The 6,244-nt window shown below is 49.2% G+C and overlaps 1 long non-coding RNA gene across 4 annotated transcripts in view; it reads left to right on the top strand.

The window, feature by feature from the left end:
* The window catches only part of LOC122433298, a 39,612-nt gene that overhangs the window by 8,527 nt on the left and 24,841 nt on the right, over positions 1-6,244 (top strand). For all 4 annotated transcript variants that reach the window (XR_006267080.1, XR_006267085.1, XR_006267078.1 and 1 more), the window contains exon 2: positions 2,025-3,050. This is a non-coding gene — a long non-coding RNA (uncharacterized LOC122433298). The remainder of the gene's footprint in view (positions 1-2,024; positions 3,051-6,244) is intronic.

Raw genomic sequence — 6,244 nt, 5'->3', positions numbered from 1 at the left:
CCTCCCTAAGGTCACAAGTGAGGGACATACAGCTTAAGCTTGGCTCTCTGACTTCCTGCCATGGGATCATAGAGTTTTAGAGCTGGAAGGAGCAGTATGTATGAGTGTGTGTGTTAATCACTTGGTCGTGTCTGACTCTTTGTGACCCTGTGGACTGTAGCCCACCAGGTTCCTCTGCCCATGGGATTCTCCAGGCAAAAATACTGGAATGGGTTGTCATTCCCTTCTCCAAATCTTCCCGACCCAGAGATTGAACCTGAGTCTCCCGCCTTGCAGGGAGATTTTTCCCATCAGAGTTGTCCAAAGAGCAAGAACTTGCTCATATGTAAAATGGGGTCACAATTCCTGCCCCTACTCCCCTGCTCTTTGCTGTAGAGATGACAGGAAACCACAGATTTAAGCACCCCTGGCCAGAGGGTCCGGTGATTTGGGACCTTCTTGTCCCAGGCTCATCTCCCTCCTCTGCCCGTCTGTGTAAGGAGAAAGCAGCTCATGAAAATGGAGGCAAAGCTCTTTAGGCTTTCCCAAACTTAAGCGCGCAGCTTCAGAGTTTGTTGTGTTTGTTTAAAAAGCAGATTTCTGGGCCCCATTCTGAACTCTGGAATTTTGGTCTCTAACCAAGAAGAAGACTAAATGCCTGTTTTTAAAAAATCTCTGCTCCCCACCCCCAAATATGATTAATGATGCACACTGCCTTTGAGAACCAAGGTTAAGTCAAGAATTGTTCAAGTCAGCTATGAGGAGAGGAAAGTGGAATAGAGGCCAAACGCAAACAGCACAGATGGTCCGTGGAGGCTTCTGTGTTGCCACAGCCAGGGGGGCAGGTTCCCTGCTTTCAGGGGATGAGGGTCATTGGAAGATGAGCATAAGTGTTAGAGGAACCACTGACCGACACCACCCACGCTGGCCAGGCAAGATAGAATCACTTTGCATGAGTTACCTTAAAACAGGAGGTCCTGGTAAGCAATGCGGAACTCACAAGCTACCACTGGAAGAATTCGGGAAAGGTCAAAAGGAGAGAAGAGACACCAGTCCATATGTCCTACCGACCTCCCCGAACCCTTCTGGATGGGGTCCGTCTTGGCTGAGCGGGGCACACGCCACCAGGAAGGCCCCTGTGTCAGAGTGATTGGCCTGAGACAACCCCCAAACTAATCCCATCACCATAAAACCCAAGACTCCAAGAGCAGAGCAGTTCTTCGGGGTTCCCTGACCCGCCAGCTCTCCACCCAGGCGCCCCTTCCCAGTAACGTCTCTTGCTTTGTCAGCGTGTGGTCTGCTCGGGCAAGTCATTTCCAAGTATTATAGACAGGAGCCCAGCTCTGGAAGGAGTCCCCCTCCTGCAACAGGAGGCTGGGGCCAGAGTGGGAAGCGCAGAGGGCATCCAGGAGGGATGCGTTCCAGAAAAGGAGAGTGGTGCAGCTTCCTGTCCCGCTGTGGCGCGTCCACGCTTTGGCTCTCCTGTGCTGAAGGCGTGACCGAGGGTCCGGAAGTCACTGCTGGGCTTCTCTCGCTTTGTTTGGTGCTCCTGTCCCGAATATTTTCCAGCCAGGTCTGAGATCATTCCAATTAGAGGCATGGTTCCTGCGTTTAAGATAACCTAAAGTTATCCTGGAGTTGATCATAGCCTGAGGCGTACTATCAAGACTATACATTTTCTATAACACGGGGAACTCCGCTTAACATTCTGTAAGGGTTAGATAGCATCACTGACTCAATGGACAAGAATTTGAGCAAACTCCGGGAGATAGCGGAGGGCGGAGGAGCCAGGAGTGCTGTGGTTCATAGGGTCGCAGAGGGTCGGGTGGGACTTAACAACTAAACAAATGAGAAAAGAATTTGAAAAAGAATGGATACTTGTATTTGTATAGGATCACTTTGCTCTGCCGTTGAAACTATCACAACATTAATCAACTATATTCTAATATAAAAAAAAAAAGGTAGGTCTTATGAATCTACCCAGGCTCTGTATTTTCTTTTTCAGACTCTGTATTTTATTTTTCTGTGTGTTTTTTTTTTTTCAGACTCTGATTTTAGGAAGTTCTCCAAGTGATTGTTGTGTCTAATAGAATTTGAGAGCCACTGAAATACAAATCTGTCTTGGAGACAAGCAAATACTTCCCAGGAACATAAGCGATGAGCAGAACTGGGGCTCAGGAGTGGAGAAGCAGATGACTGGAGAGTAAATGATCGCAGAGCTGCCTGATTAAATGCACGCCCTCCTGGGAGCTGAGTTTTCTTGGGGAGTGAAGTGAGGAGAGTGCGTTAAGGCGTGGAGCCCTTGGGGGGATGATGTTGTCATGACGGGCATTGGCCTGACCCATAAACGGAAGCCCCTGGACTCTTGCCTGTTGAAAGATGAGGATCCCAGAGGTGGGAAGGGAGCAGAAGGCAAGAAAATGTGAGCCAGCCCCCAAAGAAATACTTTTCAGGGCTTCCTTTCCCTGGAGATCAGAGGCAGTTATGGTTGAATTATTTTCTGTTGGTGTCTGGTCTTGCCCCTTCTTGTAAACAGGGGAGAATGGAATCTGACTTCATGTTGGATCCGTTTCTTTCACTTTACTTTTGCTCTCGATGGCTTTTGTTAGATAGGATGCTGTCTATAGCTGTCACCATACATAATGGCCTGCCTGGGGAACCCTGCCCACCTGTGAATGACTGCAGAAAAGAAGAAATTAACACATCCTGTCCCCGATGCTGACCAAGCCAGCAGATATTCTGCAAGACTTACAGCCTGTTTACTTCCTCATCTCCTCCCCCTCTCTGTTTTATAAAAGAAACTGGCATCAAAGACTCCGATAAGATGGTACTCTAGGACACGAATCTGCCATCTTCTCGGATGCCTGGCTTTCTGAATAAAGTCGAATGGATTCGCTATTTCTTGCCTCAACACCTCATCTCCTGCCCTGAGCTTGGATTCAGTAACATTCTCACCTAGACTCCTCCTTTTGGACCTGGTAGAGCTTCAGAGAAAAAGCAAGCAGCTCAAGTGAAGGCCTTGGATGCTGTCATGGGACATCTTAGGTCAAAGTGAAAGAGAGGAGGAAAGAGTAAGTTTCCCTCCGCTCTCCTAAGTTCTGCTGTAAACTCTGTAACGAAAGACACACACACGGGACACATTTATTAACATGTACACCTTGTGTACTGGAGAAGGCAATGGCAACCCACTCCAGTACTCTTGCCTGGAGAATCCCACGGACGGAGGAGCCTGGTAAGCTGCGGTCCATGGGGTCGCTAAGAGTCAGACACGACTTTGAAGCGACTTAGCAGCAGCAGCAGCACAGCTTGTGTCCACACGGGGGATGTGTCCATGCTCAGTGGTGTCCCACTCTTTGGGACCCGCATGGACTGTCGCCCACCAGACTCCTCTGTCCATAGGATTTCTCCAGGCAAGAATCCTAGAGTGGGTTTCCGTTTCCTTCTCCAGGGGAGCTTCCCAACCCAGGAATCAAACCTTGGTCTCCTGCGTCTTCTCCTAAATCTCCTGCTTTGCAGGCCAATTCTTTACCTACTGAGCCATCGGGGAAGCTCACACATGTGGGCATAACCAGAGGGGAAAGTGAGTAACTCAAAGAGGTAGCTCAGAATTCTGACTTGCTGTCTTCCGCTTAAGACAAAAGAGCGGTGTGAGGGAGACTGCTTAGGGGGACGTAACCAAGAAAGGCAGGATCCACAAGAGGAAGGTTACGCAGTTTTCTGTCAACACCTCCTCCATTGATAAGACTGTCAGGATTTAGAGTTGCCATCTTCTTCCTGGCAGGGAGAGGAAGACGCCTCTGCAAATGGCGATTTCTTTCATAAATAGGAATTTCCCTTGCCAAAGGGTAATTGTGGCTCTGCCTTCAGAGTTTCTCCTGCGTGTGCTGTTTCTCAGAATAGTCCCTGTGCCTGAGAGGCGTATTTTGGGGTATATTCTACCACTCTTTAGTGAAATTCTTGGGGAAACCACGCCCAGTAACCTCCCTTGATGTTTCCCAGAGGGCTCCACTTGCCATGAGGAGGCACACCTGCAGATTCTTTGCATCCAATTTTCATAGATGATACTGCTCATTCAGAAGGAAATTTCAAATGCCACTGCTTTTTCTTATTTCTTTTTTTTCCCCCATTGCCTCATTTCACTACAAGCATTTGCTGTTTGCTGCTCTCAGGTGGAGGTAGGAGCCACTAACTTAAGGGGGAAGAAGGGGAGTGGGGACTTCTCCTAGAGGGAGCCCGTGGTTCCCGGACCTCTGCTCGTCCAAGGTCATTTTGATCTGCTTGAACGAAAGCAGCCGGGCACCGAGATTTCCTCCCGACAGCCCTTTCGCCCTAATACTGTATTGCATTTCAAAACAGTTGTCCTGCTCGCTCTCGGGCCATTCCTAACCAGGGCTGAAAACAAAGACTCGTTCCAGTTCTTAGACCCACCCTGGCAGTGAAATGTGGCCTCGAACAGCCCCTCAGAGGGGGGCCCAGTCTGCCGCTGCGTTTCTGATGCTTCTCCTGCAAAGACTGAGGGGGTCTCCCCAGGGCCCCGGACAAGAGCTACAGCCTGGCCCCCACGGGCTGTCTCCCACCCCTCGCACAACGTGTGCAGCCAGCTGTTGATGGTGCTTGCAGCTGAAACAACCGGCTGCTGGGGGAGAGAGGGATAGAAATTACAGACTCACAGAGCATCTGACTTCCCCAGCCCTTCAGTTAAACTATGAGCGCTAGGCAGGGAGTCAGGAAACCCGGGTCCAGGACTCAGCCTGATCACTGAGTAGCTGGTGGTACAGCCATGAAGACTCGATAATAACAATAGCTAATGCTTACTCTGGCTGCTCTGTGGTAAAGAACCTGCCTGCCAACGAAGGAGCTGCGGGTTGGATCTCTGGGTCCAGAAGATCCCCTGGAGAAGGAAATGACAATCCACTCCAGTATTCTTGCCTGGGAAATCCCATGGATAGAGGAGCCTGGCGTATTTGCTGTCCTGTGAAATCTAGTGGCTTAAAAGCAATAAGTATTTGTTATGGCTCTGTATCCAGGAGTCAGGGATCAAGGAATGGATTACCTAGGAGATCTGGTCTGGAGTTTCTCATGAGACTGCAGCCAAGATGTTGGCTGGGGCGGCAGATTCATCTGGTTGAAATCGTTCACCGCAGATTAAGGCTTGAACCCACATGCTGGGTCTCGATCTCAGCCAAAACCTGGTTTGGGACTCAAACCCATGAGGCTGGTACTTGAACCCAGCCAGAACCTACAGTCTTCTGACTGAGATCACAGACCACATTTTGGTACCTAATGAAGCTCAGATTCTTGATATCTCATCGCAGAAAGAATTCAGTAAGAGACAGAGTGATAGGTAAGAAGTGGATTTATTTAGTGAGAAGCAGCCAGAGTGTGGGCCATTGCAGAGAGTTAGTGTGGCCTTGAAATGTGGTGTGGTTAGCTGTTATGGTCTGGGTAATCTCATAAGCTAATGAGTGGGAGGATTATTCCAACTATTTTAGGGAAGGGGTGGAGATTTCCAGGGAATTGCGCCGCCGCCCACCTTTTGGTCTTTGATGGCTGGCCTTGGAACTATCAAAGCGACTTTGGGTGTGTCATTTGGCTTGCTGATGCATTATGATGAGCATATATTGAGGATCGAGGTCTAGTTGAAGTTGACTTGTCTGCCATCTTGGGACTCATATGATTCTAATCAGTTTCTGTTGTGCCCTCGGGTCAGTTCAGTTCAGTTGCTCAGTCGTGTCCAACTCTTTGCCACCCCGTGGACTGCAGCATGCCAAGCTTCCCTGTCGATCACCAGCTCCCGGAGTTTGCTCCAACTCATGTCCATTGGCTTGGTGATGCCATCCCACCGTTTCATCCTCTGTTGTCCCCTTCTCCTCCTGCCTTCAGTCTTTCCCAGCATCAGGGTCTTTTCCAGTGAGTCAGTTCTTCCCATCAGATGGCCAAAGTATTGGAGCTGCAGCTTCAGCATCAGTCCTTCCAATGAACACCCAGGGCTGATCTCCTTTAGGATGGACTGGTTGGATCTCCTTGCAGTCCAGGGGACTCTCAAAGAGTATTCTTTGGTACTCAGCTTTCTTCACAGTCCAACTCTCACATCCATACATGACCGCTGGAAAAACCATAGCTTTGACTGGACAGACCTTTGTTGACAAAGTAATATCTCTGCTTTTTAATATGCTATTGAGGTTGGTCATAACTTTCCTTCCAAGGAGTAAGCATCTTTTAATTTCATGGCTGCAATCACCATCTGCAGTGATTTTGGAGCCCA

The sequence above is a fragment of the Cervus canadensis genome, chromosome 1 (assembly GCF_019320065.1).
Source record: "Cervus canadensis isolate Bull #8, Minnesota chromosome 1, ASM1932006v1, whole genome shotgun sequence".
NCBI lineage: Eukaryota > Metazoa > Chordata > Mammalia > Artiodactyla > Cervidae > Cervus > Cervus canadensis.
This window is presented reverse-complemented; position numbering and strand designations above follow the sequence as displayed.